The 16224-nt window shown below is 40.8% G+C and overlaps 1 protein-coding gene across 4 annotated transcripts in view; it reads right to left on the reverse strand.

Moving 5' to 3' along the window:
• Positions 1-14957, reverse strand: part of ctnnd2b (catenin (cadherin-associated protein), delta 2b) — a 131518-nt gene extending 116561 nt beyond the window's left edge. For all 4 annotated transcript variants that reach the window (XM_026375509.1, XM_026375508.1, XM_026375507.1 and 1 more), the window contains exon 1: positions 14754-14957. The gene's annotated coding sequence lies outside the window, so the exon portion shown is untranslated. The remainder of the gene's footprint in view (positions 1-14753) is intronic.
• Between the last annotated feature and the right edge of the window lie 1267 nt (positions 14958-16224).

Genomic DNA, 16224 nt, shown 5'->3' on the forward strand with positions numbered 1-16224 from the left:
CAAAGTTGTTGCCATGACATTTGTGCATCCTGAAAACTGGGCGCAATTCCTCTTTAGCAAATGAAAAAATGATGCCAGCTCTGCCCTGGAGTGTATGCGGCATGGCTGCTTTCTCTATCTTTCTCTTTCTCTCTTGCAGTCCTATAAATAGTGGAGAGTGCTGCTGTCTCTCATATTTCATGTGTCACTGGCTCCCACAGTCAGTGGTGAAGAATGTTCACTTTGTGTACAAAGCGTCTTCTTGCCTCCTTCTGCATTTGTTTCCACTTCCTCACGCTCCTTTCTGCTGTCTCATCCTCTTTCTTCCCCTCTCCTCTCTTCTCCACACTCCAGCCTTAAGAGACCAGACCTAAACCACATGTTTCAAGTGGCTAGGGACTAGATCCTCATATAGAGTAGAGGCAATTTAAGTAAAAAGGAAAACAAAATTAGTCACACGAAGCACCCTTATAAACAAGAACAACAGTCATAACAGTGACATTATATCATCCTGTTTCAGTTGACTGCATAGGAAACATATATAGGTTATTAGAAATACCAGCTAATGACTCAGTGTATTGCAGCAAATCACTGCACCACAACTGGAACTGAAATGTTGGGTAAATGCTTTTTAGTATTATAAATTCTAGCATAATTTGGTGTATGCACTGCTGCAACACTGCTACTCTTTGAACTGCGCAACAGTGAACCAACAATATGCGAGATTGCATAAAACAAACTACACAACATACAAAACTGTGTTGATTACGCAAGATTAATAAATCTGATTTTAAAGGTTAGGTATTCGAAAACTGATATATCAGAACAAAAGGGCCAGCAAGTACTGTATCTCTTCCATCATGTTCTGTACTTGACCTACAAGCATAAGCAAACCTAAAATGACAAACAAACCCTTCTCTTATCCATGAAAATGACTAGAAGATATTCAAGATGTATAGAACTGAAACAAGAAAAGCAAAGTGACATGACCAAAATGATTGTCCCTCTGAAAATTAGTTGTCAATGGTGTAACCTTTCTGACTAACTGACAACAACCTCGTAAGGGTCTTCCTAACTAGGTTGACACATGTCTCTTGAGGGCTCTTAGCCTGTTCATCCAAGGCAAATTGCTCCAGCACATTCAAACTAGGTGGCTTTCGGGCATGGACATTAACTTTGATCTCTAGGCACTGATTCTGAAAAGGACTGAGATTTGAGGTCTGAGAAGGACATTCCAGGTTCCCGATTTTGATGTCCAAAATTTTGAAACTTGAATCTATGCTTCAAGTCATTGTTTTGCTGGAAGATCAAGCAATGACTTAAAGCTAGATTGGCAGCAGATGTGTTTTTACATTATCCTACATAATCTTATTTCTACGTGATCCCATGAATCCAAACAAGGTTCCCTGTGCCTGAAGCAGCAAAACAGCCCCACAGCATTATGCTCCCACCACCATGGTTATCTTTGAGAAGGGTTGATAGCTTCTCCCATGGCCTCCATCAATGTGCCTAACAGCTCAGATTTATTCTCATAAGACCAAAGGACAGACTTTCAAAACTTGAAAGTGAAGCTTTGAAGTGACGCTGTGTGAGCAAAATAGTTTTTCTTGGCCGATGACCTAGAAACCCACCATCATGTAGAACCCCCAGAAACATCAGGTCCAGAAGAAGCTGGTTCCGCTACAATCATGAATTCTTGCTTGTTTGTTTATTTTTAACCGAAATTGTCTGCTTGCGCTTTGCAAATATACATTTGTCTTTTTTTTTTTTCTCATTTTAATTCTTTAAGCCGAGTACAAACATTATGACAAACAATTTAACGGTCTAACAAAACACTACACAGACTTTTTGAATGTTTTCAGCGACCATTTTCTAACATGTTTAATGTCAAACTGTATTATTATGGTAATATTGTCAAACAAAATTATGTATATGTGAAATGATAACTGTTTTTAACACTGCATTAATTAAGTCAATTAACAAGTTTTTATATTACAGAGAGCGAAAGAAGGAATATGAAGACATGACACAGAAGAGATACAGAATCGCAGAAGAAGAGACATGGGAGAAGTAAACAAGATGAAAAAGATTGACGAATTAGAGAAAAGCATGGGCCTACTGTAAAATAGGAAAAGATACAGAATACGCCAGGATTCTGGTGGTAAGAGTAAGGCAGAGAAAAAAATTAACTGCTTAATTATTAGTAATTAATTAAATAAGTCTCAGTGCATCTCAATCTTAACCCGCCCACTGGGTGGTCATTTACCACGTTTGTCCAGACTGAAATATCTCCAAAGCATGCATTACCATGGAACCTGGCATGTGTCCAGAGCATGAAGCTTAATGATTTCAGCGATCCCCTGACCTTTACTCTAGCACCATCACAAGGCTGACATTTGTTGTTTTTAAGTAAAATGTTGTTTTAAGTAAAATGTCAGATACTTGTGATAAATTGCAACAAAATAACACTGGCTGCACCTATACTATGCTTTAGGGCTGGATGATATATCCTAAAATAATATTACAATATTTTAAGGGCATTTGCAACAATTATATTTATGATGAAACGACTGACCAACATTTACATTTACATGCACTTAAGTAACCAGGTTACTCAGAAAAAGCTGAAGTAGTCAGGGAACAGAGTTTACATGCAATAAAGAATCCTGGCTATTGGAAAACTGATCTGATTTCCCCTTCATTTCAGACTTATTTTGGAAGCATGGCTCAAAGATTTGAACTGTGTAGTGACAGAAAACGCTGCTTTCTGGCTTTCTTCTGACTCTTTCCTTTTGATGGTGTGATCTTGGAAAAGAAAGAGAGAGTGAAAACAGACACTGTCGATACACTGCAAATCTAAATACAATACATCTGCAGGGGAAAGTGACTAACTTATATTTCTATGAGGCACTTTTGCTGTGTCATTTTCAGTCAGTCTTTAGGTGGACTTTCATTTAAAAATGAGGCAGCAACACTCATTCAGCTGTCTGCAGCCTTTTGCCATGCTCACACATGTTCTCGCATAAACTTTGCGTTTAGTCTTAATTAGGACATTTTAGCATGTCAACACACAAAAGTATAGTTATTAATTTATGGTAATCATCATTATACATGGAAAATCCTCAGCATGTTAGCATTTATCCCAAAGTATGTACAGCATTATTAAACTGTTAGCAGAGGAAGATAAGACGGAGGCCTATCCAGGCAACTAACAGAAAGATCCAACACGATGCACATTGCACATCCAGCTTATCATCATCTGATCAATGTCTTCCATTAATTAAGCTGAAAAGTGAGTTAACTGAGGGCACAGTGTTATTTCACTGCAACAAATCAATGAGATTCATTAATTTAGCCCAAAGGCCAGGATAAGTAAGGACACTCTGTCTGACTGTTATTTTACTAGAGCCAGGCCTAACTCACATGCTGGAGCACATGGAGCACAGTATGTTAGCCAGCTGGGTGAAAATCTCTGAGGGATTTGACCCTTGGCCATTAAACTGCAAAGCATCTTCATCTCTAGTCAGACACAATGCTTAGTCATCAGTGAGATGCTCAGTTCAACCTGACAAATCCTTATTAGTCAAAGTACAAAGATCTGAGTGAAAATAATTCCTTTGAGCTATGTTCAAAAGCCCATCCTGTGCTCCAAGCTTGTCTCCATGAAGGCAGAGTGTGACGTTTTCAATCAGCAGCTGCCAGACGCTGGAGCCGTTTTTGCGTAAGTGGGTCTGGTGATAAAACACTCGAAGAAGTCCCACATAGCTGACAGCGTGTGTCCAACAGCTATAAAAAGCACAAGCATGTTTGATGTCCTTCTTGTTCTGTCTCCCAAGTGTAAATGTCTTGATTTCTTTCTGTCATCTGAGCTGATTTAAATACCTCAATCTCTTCTAAGAACTTATGACGATAAAAAACTTCAAACTATATTCTAATGAGTTTATAATAGTGCAAGAATTTAGGCTTAAAAATAACCCTGTGATGCAGCATTGCACACAAAGATGAAAAGGAAAACAAAGCCCCCGGTGATCAATTAGCACCCACTCACTGAAAGGTGTGCTATCACAGGTTGCGGTGCACGTGTTTGAGACTCCAGCCACGCTGATCAGTCACAGTGCTCCATCCAGCTAATCCCACATCCAGAGCCATGCACAAACAGCATGGGCGTGGTCCTGTGAGCCGGGAGTAATTTCACAGGCAGAGACTGGAAACGACATCCTCATTATTTGCACTGCTTATTTCACGTCTAAATATCTCATAACAAGGCGTTTCCAGCTAATTAATTTGGGTAATGTTTTCCCATATAACATGATTAATTTCCAGGAATAAAATAAATCCACAAATACTTTTTTTTTGTATCCTGGATATAAAAAAAGGGTTGTTGCATGAGCACAGAAAGCAGTTGTCAATGTCATTAACTGCTGGGGCTGTTAGAGACAGTAATGATGTAATGAGTCTTCTTTGAGAAAAACGGCAACAGTTTGCAAACCTATGATGTCATGTCTATTGTGATGGTAAAATGTGGATGCACACATGCAAAGAGATAAATTTCTAGACAAGCGTCACAATAAAACAGTGAATCTCACTCACAAAATGGCCTTATGTCTGGGCCTGTACTCAGACAAAGTGGTGCTATTAAATGTTAACGACACCACAGTTATTATAGTTTACCATGTGGGGAACATGGGTGTCGCTGTGTCACTGCAGGAAAAGCGAAGAAACCACCAAAGTAAAGATATGTTACTGGATACGTGGACCTTCTGACCTTCTGGTGCTGCTACATGAAAACTCAGGATCATTAAAGTAATTAGGATTCATCCAGTGTTGCCAAGCGTTTTCAGAGGAAGGTAGCGAAAGCCTGCTCAAAAGGTCGATAATGTCGCTGGACCACATGGCAGCCACATGACAGTGCTTTCAGAGAGGTTCTCTTCAAGGGGAAACGAGTTGAGATCTGTCCAAAAAGTCACACGCTGTGTCACTGGGCTCTTTTTTTGTGTGTGGGGGGGGGGGACTGAAGTTGCTAATAGAAACTCAATTTTCAAGACATTTAAAACTTGATCTCATCAAGTTTGTGGTAGTGTTAGAGGAAAAGTGACTGAATTGCCAAAGTTAGCAGGGTTTATCCTCCAGCATCATGACTGTCTGCTCAGTACAGTACACCAGAATGGAGCACACAGTCAGCTTTTACTGGCCAAATTGATTTGTAAAAATATGTGTACTTTGTGTGAAAATCCTACTATGTATAATGACGACTGTTGGTCACTGTGAAGCGGTCAACTAGGAGTGCAACGTTGCTGCTTGAAAGCTTTGCACCTGACAGAAGGGGCCGAATTGCTGACCAAACCTTTAAGATAAAAAAGAGGAGATTAGCTGTCGTCAGTGTGCTGGCTGCATGTGAGTACAGTGAATTGAAGAGGCATTAAAGCCAGACAAAGCTGGGCTACACTGGCCAGCCGCCACTTCCTCTGCTGCACACACAAAGACGCACACACACACACACACACACACTTATCCAAAACCTGCAAGCAAGCAAATGCTTGCACAGGGTTAGAAATTAATGAGGGCTGGGGGCACTAGAATGCCCTTTAAAGTTTAAAAATGCTTATGAAATAAAAACTGTCAGAGAAAAATGAACAGATACCATCCCCTCCCTCTTTTAAAATGCTTTTTATATTCACACCCTTCAAACTTAATTAGTGTGTGTGTTTTTTCATATGTACTGGTCACTTCTAGCTTTCGCAGTGAGAAATGGAGTTTTGGTCAGAACACACTCAAGGGCACAGCCTGAAGCAAAAGCATACACTGACACCGTGCAGTCTGCAACAGACCCCACGCAAACCACACAGTCAGCAAAAAATGAACCAACAGGGTAAAACAGAAAACAATGGAGCAATGGAGGTTGGGGAGGAAGCAAAGAAAACTAAATAGTACAAATTTTCATCACTGGGAGAGAAGTTGCAAAAATTCTTTGCAGAGGTTTCAGTTTTTATTTGCCAAAATGAAGTGCAAATGTATTGTTAGATTAAACTGGACACGGGAACAGGAACAAAGCTTGAAAAAAAATCACATCAAGGGGGCAAAGCCTCTGCAAAACCATTAATTTCACACCCAAATACAAATTCTTTCTATGCCTTTGTTTGTAAAAAAAAAAAGAAAAAGTCGAGAGAGTATCTTCTGCCAGCTCTACAGAACACAGGCAGTAAAAAATAAAGCAGAGTGAGAATTGTTCTCATCAAGGTGAGAAGTGATGAATGGGTGTTTGACCATCGCAATCTGTCTTTTTTTTTTTTTTTAACTCAGTGGCTTCAAAAGCCCAGAGGGACGTAATGGTTTTTCCCTCCCAAAAAAAAAAAAAAAAAAAAAAAGAAGCTCGTTTGTAATTACGTAAGGCCCACTTACACACGAGTGTTCATAAACGCTGAAAGCGTGCGAGAACAAAGAGCGACTATCGGGCTGCTGCCAGTCCTCCCAACGCCCACCCAGTCCAAATCTCACACGCAAACACAAATACCGACACAAAGAACACACGTGCAAAAAGGCAAGGGCATTCAAAGTCACACACTTACATCATCATGGCATATCTAATAAAATATAAAGAAAGGAAGAAGAGGAGCAACGTAGAGTGAGCAGATAAACAGATCCGTAAGCTCCACTACCTCATGTTGTCCACTTCCTAGGGACTGAAAGGATTTTAAAGACGGAAATACAGGTGACATATGTTGGAGGAAAAAAAGGGGGTGCTTCACATTTGCAGTGAATATTCTGTATGCAAATTTGAGCTGTCTCTGTATATCTAATGCCAACCCTTTATTTACCGTCCTAAAGAGCGACCTCACGTGAACGGTATTAAAACGTCCCTCTGCTTTCCTTGTGCTACAACCTTAAAACTACAACCTCTGCACTATGAGAAGATGATGTCATCATTGTTGAGAAACTCTTCTCGATGATGTCATCAGGAAGAGTTTTTCAGCAAGAATGACAATATGGCAATAATATGTAATTGTTATAATATACATAGACATATATGACAAGTCTTTAACTGTACATTAATCAAGGAAGAACTGCACAATAAGTAGACATAAAGTCATTTTCTTCTTTATTGTATTGTTATTTGCTATCTTTTTATTATATTGGGTGTGTTAAAGGATATTCCATTCTGATTATATTAATGTGCCGTCACCAGTCTAACTGCTAATAATAGATGTATGCCCTTTATGTGAAGCTAGAAATTTTAAATCCAGCACGTGCAAACACATGATTGACTCTTTTATTGCTCAAACCCTGTATGCTAAAAGAGGGTTAAAATAATGCCTCATCTGGCTTTGTTGAACACAGTGCTGCAGACATGTACTGACGTCAATAGTATTAGGGAAGAGGAGGGTACTGGTGGATAGAGACCCTGAGCTAAGGTATCAGAACTGATATCAGAGGAGAATAAGGTGGATCGACATGTGAAGAATTGAAAAGTAACCATGTTCTGTGTAAGATCGCAAAGACTTTTCTATTGTGTTCATGTAAAAATGCCGAAGTATGTGATCAATATATTTTTACCAGCTGGTACGCTGGTTTTGGTTTTGGTCATCCATGGACACACTGAAACGTTCTTGTTAAGCAGCCCTAAACCATTCCACTGTTTTATTAGCTGCACCTGTGAATATGTTTGATACACACAATGCCGGAAAGCAGAGGAGGAAAACCATCTCCCCACTCGCACCCACTCCCTCTCTCCCTAACACACACACACACACACACACACCAGGCTAATTGGGAGTCGCCCCTTGCTGACCTCCCCTCGTGCAAAAAAAGAGGCATCTCCATGACAGCGGAGTCTTGCTCATTATCCCCAACAAGGGTCGTCCTTGTTAGAACTCAAACTTCCAGGCCGCACCTGGCTGACATCACGGCAAAACCGAGTCCCTGTTGCTACAGCAACCACAACTTGGCAACGGCAACTTGGCAACGTCCCACTCCATGGGGGATTGATTGGGTGAGCAATACAATGAGAGGTGGATTAGGAGTGGTATTATTGTCTCCCTCGGCCCAGAGGGACATGCAGGGTTTGAGCCGTGCCCCGCAGTGAGAGGACAGTGGGCTTGCTGAAACGTTGATGGTCTGAACTTAGGACAGCGATAAAAGATGCCTCGCATTTATCCATGACTCATTAATTTGCTAATGTGCTGCAGTGATTAGAAAATACTGTGGTGCTCCTTTGGCTGAGCAGACTGAGGTTTTTCTTATGTATTATTAGGTTTCTAAATTCAACTAAATGACATGATTCAACTGAGCAAAATGAGACACATATGGTTGTCATTCAAGTGCCTGTTTAAAGCCCAACCAAAAGAGTGCCATAGTAAATATAGATACAGCAAAGCGATCCCGCAGCAAGACTTTTCTGGCTGCAAAGTGCACACTCAACCATCGAGTCAAATGAACAAGTGATAAAATGATGTGTCCGACAAACAACCATTACCCTATCCATGGCTCGTGCTTTGCTCCTCTCTCCTCTTAGGGCAGAGGAGAAGAGGATAAATCACTCAACGGCTGAGACAGGGAAGAAAGTGCAGCTGTTAGTTGCCATCATCCATTAGTGAACCAGCCAGATTCAGCAGTGGAAGCTGCAGAGATAGGAGATGGTTGGTGGGAGGTTTGTGCCTGTGTAGTGCTGTAGGTATTAATGTAGAGGTCTACACAAGCACTGTTGGATGACCCCATTTACATGCACTCTAGAAATTACTTCTTCACCTTGTTGGTTAAAGTACTTGGTTTTAAGTCAACCTTTTGAGCGGTAAGTATGAGCCTCGTTTTTTGGTATGGAGTATGACACTGTACTGGATTTGCTGTCCTACATTTGAAAAGAAGACAGGTATCTGTTCAGCACGGCATACAGAGATACAGCTGGTTATAGGAGCACTCGCATTAAAGTCGTGATAGAGATTTTTCAGTGATGACTGACCTAAAAATAATGTATACCTACAGAGCTGATCAGATGCGAAACTCACAACTTAACATCCATCAACCATTGATTCTTCCTATGGCTTTCACTCATGGGACCATGGGTTCATTAATACAAACCTATACAGAATAAGTATAGTAGGTATATATGTTGTATAAAAAAAACTGGCATATACGGTATAAAAATGAAACACAATTTCATAAACTTGGGGAAAAACCCACCAGTTATATACATCAAAGTCTGTTTACAGGCCTTGTGGTCTAATACTCCATATGCAAAGAAAGTTGTATAAAGCCTTTTTTATCATCCCAGAAGGAGCTGTGAAAAGTTTGATAATAAAATAAAAATAAAAAAAATATATTTCCTCAAGTCATGTCACTTAAGTCAGCTTTGGTTGGTGTTCAAAACTAAAAATAAATAAATAAAAACTAGGGGTATTCACCAGACCTCTTTACCCTACTCTTCATCTGTGCTTGAGGCCACAATCTTAATGCTATTTCAGTGAACACGCTAGAACTGCCATAACACACAAACCCAACGGAACTATCACTGCTGAAGTTGCACTGTGGGTAATGTAGGCACCCGGCACAACCTTCAAACCTTCACAGTGTGAACCTCTTGGCTAATGACATAAACAAAAGCGAAACAATTGGATTAAAGAGTTATCAAACCTGGAGTCCAATCAATGTAACAACCTACGGCGGTAGGAGCTACTGTCAGTCGCAACAAACAAAGATTTAGATCAGGCTATGTCCAAGCATCTGCTGATGTGATGTGAACAAAAGATGACAGAAGACGTACAGTAGAGTCAAGTGTGGATTTGAAAGAAGCTGGAAAGGGTCACAAAGTAAAGTCAGACTGTAGCTCAGAGTTGAGATACACTATTTATCAGTCCATAGTTGGACAAACTGTCTATGAATTAAGGTTTATTTTTTCTTTGCTATGATAAGTATGAAAATTTCTGTGGACTGAATTATCTGAAGAGAGTTGAAGCTCAGCAGAGGCTGGGTGATAAACAGGACAATGACTGTAAATCTACTGCAGAATAACTTCAAAGAAAGTGTGATTCAGTCAGAACCCAGACATTAATCCAACAGAGAAGCTGTGGAATGACCACAAGAGGGTCTTTCTAGGAATATGTCTGAACTCAGGCAGCTCCATAAGTAAGAACGGTCCTTAATTCCTCCTGAACACTGTGTGCGTAAGAAGCTCTAGTTTGAGGTTTTTGCTGGACGCTCAGCAGTTATTCAACGGGCTACACTTCCTCTTTCCACCAGCACTCTGAATATTTAATGGGTGTATTCAATGATGATGTATGATTAGACCTATTTGTGTGTTGTTAGCTTAGGCACCTTGTGTGTTCTTGACTCAATGAGGATCAGATCACATTTTTTTGGCCACTCAATAAAGAAAACCTGTTCAATCCAAAGGCTTAACATAATTTTTGTAGGTAGTTATAGAGTTTAAGTTCATGCAGAACAAATTAAAACAAAATTTCTGCAAATGGTGAGTTCTACATCATCTAAGACCTTCTAGCATGGATTTACAGTCAAGGCATTCCACATTTAGATACTAGATACTATACTATTATAGATTTACTACAGTACCAGGACATGTCGTTGCACTGGACTGAAAATGTATGATAATGCCACATTGCTATTGCTATAGTTAATACTATTGTATATAGGGTTATATCATTTCTTTGTTTATCAAGTGCCCCTTTTTGGTCATAATGTTTCAACTTATTATTCTGCTGTCATTTCCGTTTTCTTTTAACTTTTTTGTCTTTTCCTGGTGTTTTAAACATGATACGCTTTCTGCATCTTTCACTGTGTCTCCACTCTGACGGGCGCAAGGCATAAAGAGGCTGTTGACCAGGTAGCATATCAGATGTTGCCATGATTGGGGGACAATGACCTGGCAACACCTCGTCTCCATGTCTCTGTCACGCTCTCTCACGCACACACACACATGCACACACTCACACCATGTGTCTCTGTTTCTGAACAAGGTTATCAGGACACTTGATGACTGATTCATGTACAGTAGGTGGTGATTCATTGTTAAATATGCATCTCAGCCCTTGACTGTCATTTTATATTGCCATGGTTCTATAAATATGAAGTGTGTAAATTATGAACACTGATAATTGCTAATAGTAGAAATATCAATAGCAGGTAGTGGAATGAGTTTGCAAATAATTATTATTCTTAAGAAGTATTATTACATTTTCACACATAATTAACATTTGTTAAATATTTACATATACTAAAAATAATTATAATAATAATTATTATTGGCTGTACTGTCGGGTGGCATGGTGGTATACTGGATAGTACTGTTGTCTCATAGCAAGAAGGCTGTGGGCTTGAATCCTGGCTTTGGCTGGGTGCCCTTCTGTGTGGAGTTCCAGGTATTCTGGGTACTCCGACTTCCTCCCACAGTCCTTATATATAGTTGGGGTTAACTGGTAACTCTAAATTGTGACTGTGAGTGTAAATGGTTGTTTGCATCTATATGTCAGCCCTGTGTTAGACTGGCGACGTGTCCAGGGTTTACCTGCCTCTTGCCCAAAGACAGCTGTCAACAATTTCATAGTTGCATACAGATACTTGTTCTACATAATGTTACACAAAGTTTACAGTGGGTACCAGAACAAACTTGTTACTATAGTTACTATAGTATATTAACACAGCTACAAAGTGGGTCATGTTTCATACTGATTAAGTATTTGTCAATCTCTAATATCCCTGTTGGCTGGTCTCATTTATCTATTATCAATTATTTATTTCTCAGTGCAGTTTATTTTTTATTTTTAACATCGTAGCCTTTAAGACATTAATTCATTCACAGTATAGATTTTGTGACTGATGCATCTGCAGATGAACAGATTATCTTGCTGCTTCACTTTATTAGCCGTCACATAACATGCCAAATAGTTACGCATTAAAAGTGCTGGTTGCTGCACCTTTTTTTTTGTTTTTTTTTTGGTGCTGTGTTTTCATATCTCAGCAATTCTGAGATAATGTGTGCTCATTTTGTGAGCAAAATGTATCACAACCACTTGAGATGATGGACGAACGGTTTACATTACTGTGTTCATTCTCTGTTACGTTATCGGCTTCTGAGCCAAATTAAATGCAGCGTCCAAACTGTACATTATTCATTAGTCTAGATCGAGAGATCAATATGGGAACCAATATTTTTTTTTCTGGGTCTTCCCACATCACTTTCAGGAAGAGGTTATTAAGAGTTTGTCCACATCACATGCATCATTTTCTTAATATAAAAACTTAATGAAGCCTGCTGCAGCAGCCAAGGCAAGTCTTTGGAGAAGGATGATAACACGCTCTTAACACTTCCCTGAACCGTGGCGGAGTGCATCACTTTTCAGGCTTTTCACCTGGGATGTAGCTGTAGGGTCACTCCAACATCCACCACGGATCTTTAGCAATTAAGCAGAGAAATGAAGAGTGGGGCTGTGGGCTGGGAGCATGTGGGTGGAGGTGGAGGCCTATTACACCCCAGAGTAGCATGTGAACGTACTCTGAAGGCTTCTGGCTTCCTGTAATGCTGCTGCGCATGTTAGTGGAACGCATGCAGTTAGATTTGGGAAAAGAAGCTCTTTGATCAGTTAAATGTTGTGTGACGAGAACACTGGCTGGCAGTTTCACCTGTGCGTGTTAAGTGTTTAGAGCTCCGCTTTGAGATGTTGCAAATCTGGCTTGTAGCAGTCAGTAAACACACGCTGTTTGTGTGCACTCTGGCAGACCAAATGATTACTGGAGGCAAGGAGTTACAAACGCAATCGTGTTCATGCCACAGTCACAACAAGCGCATTGGCATTAAAACACTGACAATTATATCTATTTCTGGATTATGAGGCCGGATAGTGGTACGTCCCTTAAGAGCTTGCAAGATCAATCAGAGCGATGTCAAGATGTTTACATTTGAATTATTAAGTGATTGTCACCTTACTGTACTTTAAAGCAATCAGATGTACAAAATAACACACATATTTCCTGCCTTACAAAAAGTTAGATACCACTCTCATATCTGTCTCATAAATATGACATCACTGGTCTCATTAATAAGTAATCAGATCACATGACTAGTAAAATAGCGCAACATAAAAACAAACAAGTAGAGCGATACAGACAACTTTTGTCCAAAGTGGCCAAAATAGGCCTAGACCCCTAAGGGTTAAACAACAATATATGAAGTGTTATTTATTAAGGTAAACTTCAGACATAAATTCTTTAAGCTTTGGGCTGAGTCAGGCTAGCTGCTCCCCCCCTGTGTCCAGCCTTTATGCTAAGCTAAGCTAAGCTAAGCTAACCAACTGTGAGCTATATCCAATATACTGAATTATTTTAGGAGGTCACAATATTTGGGAATCACGTGTTTAAGTGAAAGGTCAGTACAAACAGTGGAACCAGAGCCTTCAACACAACAGCTAAAAGATTTGAAATTTCAGCATTTTCAGTTCCTCCATTGTGATTGTATTGGTTCCCAGCGTCAATAGGAACTGTGAGACTTTCCATTAGCCCTGCAGGAAGGTTGCACGGTTACACCCACGGGAGACTAGAGGTCAAAAGGTAGAGACACTAGCATCAGCGCTCTATTGTCCACCTCAATCAATATGAACACATCACCACCATTATTTGTGGTGCCACCTCCACTGATCCTCAACGTGTTTTCTTCGCAGCCCTCCCCAAGAAACATCTGCTGCAACATACTGCACATGCACCAATCCAGTGATCTACAAGACACGAGCAGAATGCTGCTAACCAACTTGCAGAGACATTTCTCCCCTTTCAGCCATAATCTGTTCTGCTGGCCTAATCAGTAGCCCCTCCTCCAGGATCCCCCAACTCCCCCAGTGTCCATCACATTAAAGTTCTCACTAGGGTTGGGTAGCTCCTCCATCTTGGGAGTGATCTGTGATCTGTGCACCACTGTAGCTCATAAGGCATAACACAGGAATGAACTTTAAATGATGCATCATAAACTGGAAATCCTGGATGTGTTGTGAGGGCTAATTCAGTAGACGGTGGCAGGCCCCTAATTTCTGCCAGGTCACAGAGCAGAAAGCCACAGACAGTTAACGCTGTGACGCTGTGTTGAACTACAGTAATGCTGGCAAAGTGATGAATGACATTAATGACTCTACAGTGGGGGTGAGAAACAGCCTGGAGCTGATCAAAAAACACACCGTGAAGGGTTCTTTCTCTTTTTTTTTTTTTGTGATCAACATGGAGCATTGGAGCACACAGGGAGGCCAGGTGCTCCTCTTACGTCCACATGCCTGGTGGTGGCTGAAGGAAACAGATATTTTCACCATGCCTGCAAAGGCATCACAAAGATGTTGCAGCCGCTGTCACACGTGATGATCTTACGAATATCGCTCACATTTAGGTCAATCTGAAGGTAATACCGTTTTCGCATCAGCCACCCCTCACCCCCTTCTTCTCCTACGACCCCCCCCCACACACACCCCGGCCTCAGATGGATGGATGGCGAGTCTAGCTCAAATGATTGGGGGGGGGGGTCCATTTTCAGTTCACGATCGCAAGTGCACCACAGCCCTTTAGCGCATCATAACACAAAAACACATTCCACACCACACCTCGGAATAAGCTGCCATTAAATAGCAAAAACATCTGGCACACACTTCGAGCATAACGCAACATCCAGGCTTATTCCCAGCAGGCTCCTCAATTTTAGCATTAAAAAAAAAAAAAAAAAAAAAACATTCGCACAGATGGGAGGCGTGAGACGAGCGGAATGAGGAAACTGGAATGACATTGCGCCTGCTTACTGTAAAATAAATTCCCTCGGGGGATGGAGAGCCTCCGTTTTCCCTCTTGACTCCCCTCCTTTCCGACGTGCGAATTTCCCGAAAATCAGACCATGCAAAACAGGTAGTCAGTCATTCCACCCTGCAAAGTATTTGGTCCAGCGCGGTGTGTGGAAGGAGAAGGCAAGCCAGCATCCGAGAGAGGAGAGAGCCAGCTGTGGGGAGGAAATGAGGAAGGAAGGAGCGGCCGGGCCGGAGCACTGCGCACAGGAGAGGAGGCAGGGAGAGCGACAGAGGTGCGCTCTCTCTCTCTCTCTCTCTCTCTCTCTCTCTCTCTCCCTCTCCCTCCCCCTCTCTCTCTCTCTCTCCCTCTCTTTTAGTTCACAATACAACATCCCCCCATCCCTGCCAGACAAACTGACAGACGGCTTTGGTACCAATGTCAGCAGCGACGCCCACAGGTGATGAGGGGAACTGCAGTATGTGACTGAGGAATTGCACACAAGAGGCAACAGCAGCTGGAAGAGCAACAGCTGTAATGATGTAATTTTAAATTCACCAAAATATATTGTTTATTTACTGATATTTAGATTGATGATCGACTATCTTGTAGTCAATGGAGGAAAACAATTCTCCTTTAAAGCAGGGGTGTGTCTAGAAATGTTTGAGCGAGGGGGACAAGACACATTTGGAAAAAGCTTTAAAAGTAGTTTTAAACCCAGATCAAATGTCAACCAGACTAGATATGTGGGACATAACAGACTAAGCACATCCTCATTCATTTGTCTTATACACAGTTATTTAATTGTGTCTTACACGTATGCAATAAATAATATGTAAATGAATGATTTAATTGCTCTTGCACAAAACAAAGACATTACTGAATGATGCTATTAGTGGTAGATAAAGTCACTTTTAGCTGAATTTGGGTTTCAGGGAACACTGGAACACTTTATTGCATTATTGTTTCCACTTCCTTTTATTACTTGGATTTAAAAAATAAATAAATTAGTGGTAGTCCGGTGTTTCTCAATCTCGGGGTTTCCGAGTGCTTCCTCTCGTTATAACATTTATAACACTGGGCCACATTTTAAACAGTCTTGTGTTAGCTGTTTGTAAACAGCCTTGTGTATCAAACCACAACCACAACATTTAGCATCTGAACAGACCAACCTTGACATTTGCAATGAAGCTTTTAAGCCGTTCAAGTTCGCTCGGTTTTAATCTGACGAGCTAAAGTTTACAAGCTGATTAGCCAATTAGCTCTTTAGTCTCCAAACTGAGATTAGCGGCTACCATTTCTTTGTTAATTTCAGCTGCAAAGGAAAAAGCTTTGTGTCAGACACTAAATTTGAAGTTCATGGAACATTTTACCACCCCTGATGGCCAATCAACAGCAAAATTGCACTGTACATTGTTTCCGTAACCAACTATAACTTATAATTTTCCTGCCTCTTGAACGTCTCCCACCCAGGCCTGGGCTCTTTGTAAA

Source organism: Anabas testudineus, chromosome 17 (assembly GCF_900324465.2).
Source record: "Anabas testudineus chromosome 17, fAnaTes1.2, whole genome shotgun sequence".
In the NCBI taxonomy this organism is placed as follows: Eukaryota; Metazoa; Chordata; class Actinopteri; order Anabantiformes; family Anabantidae; genus Anabas; species Anabas testudineus.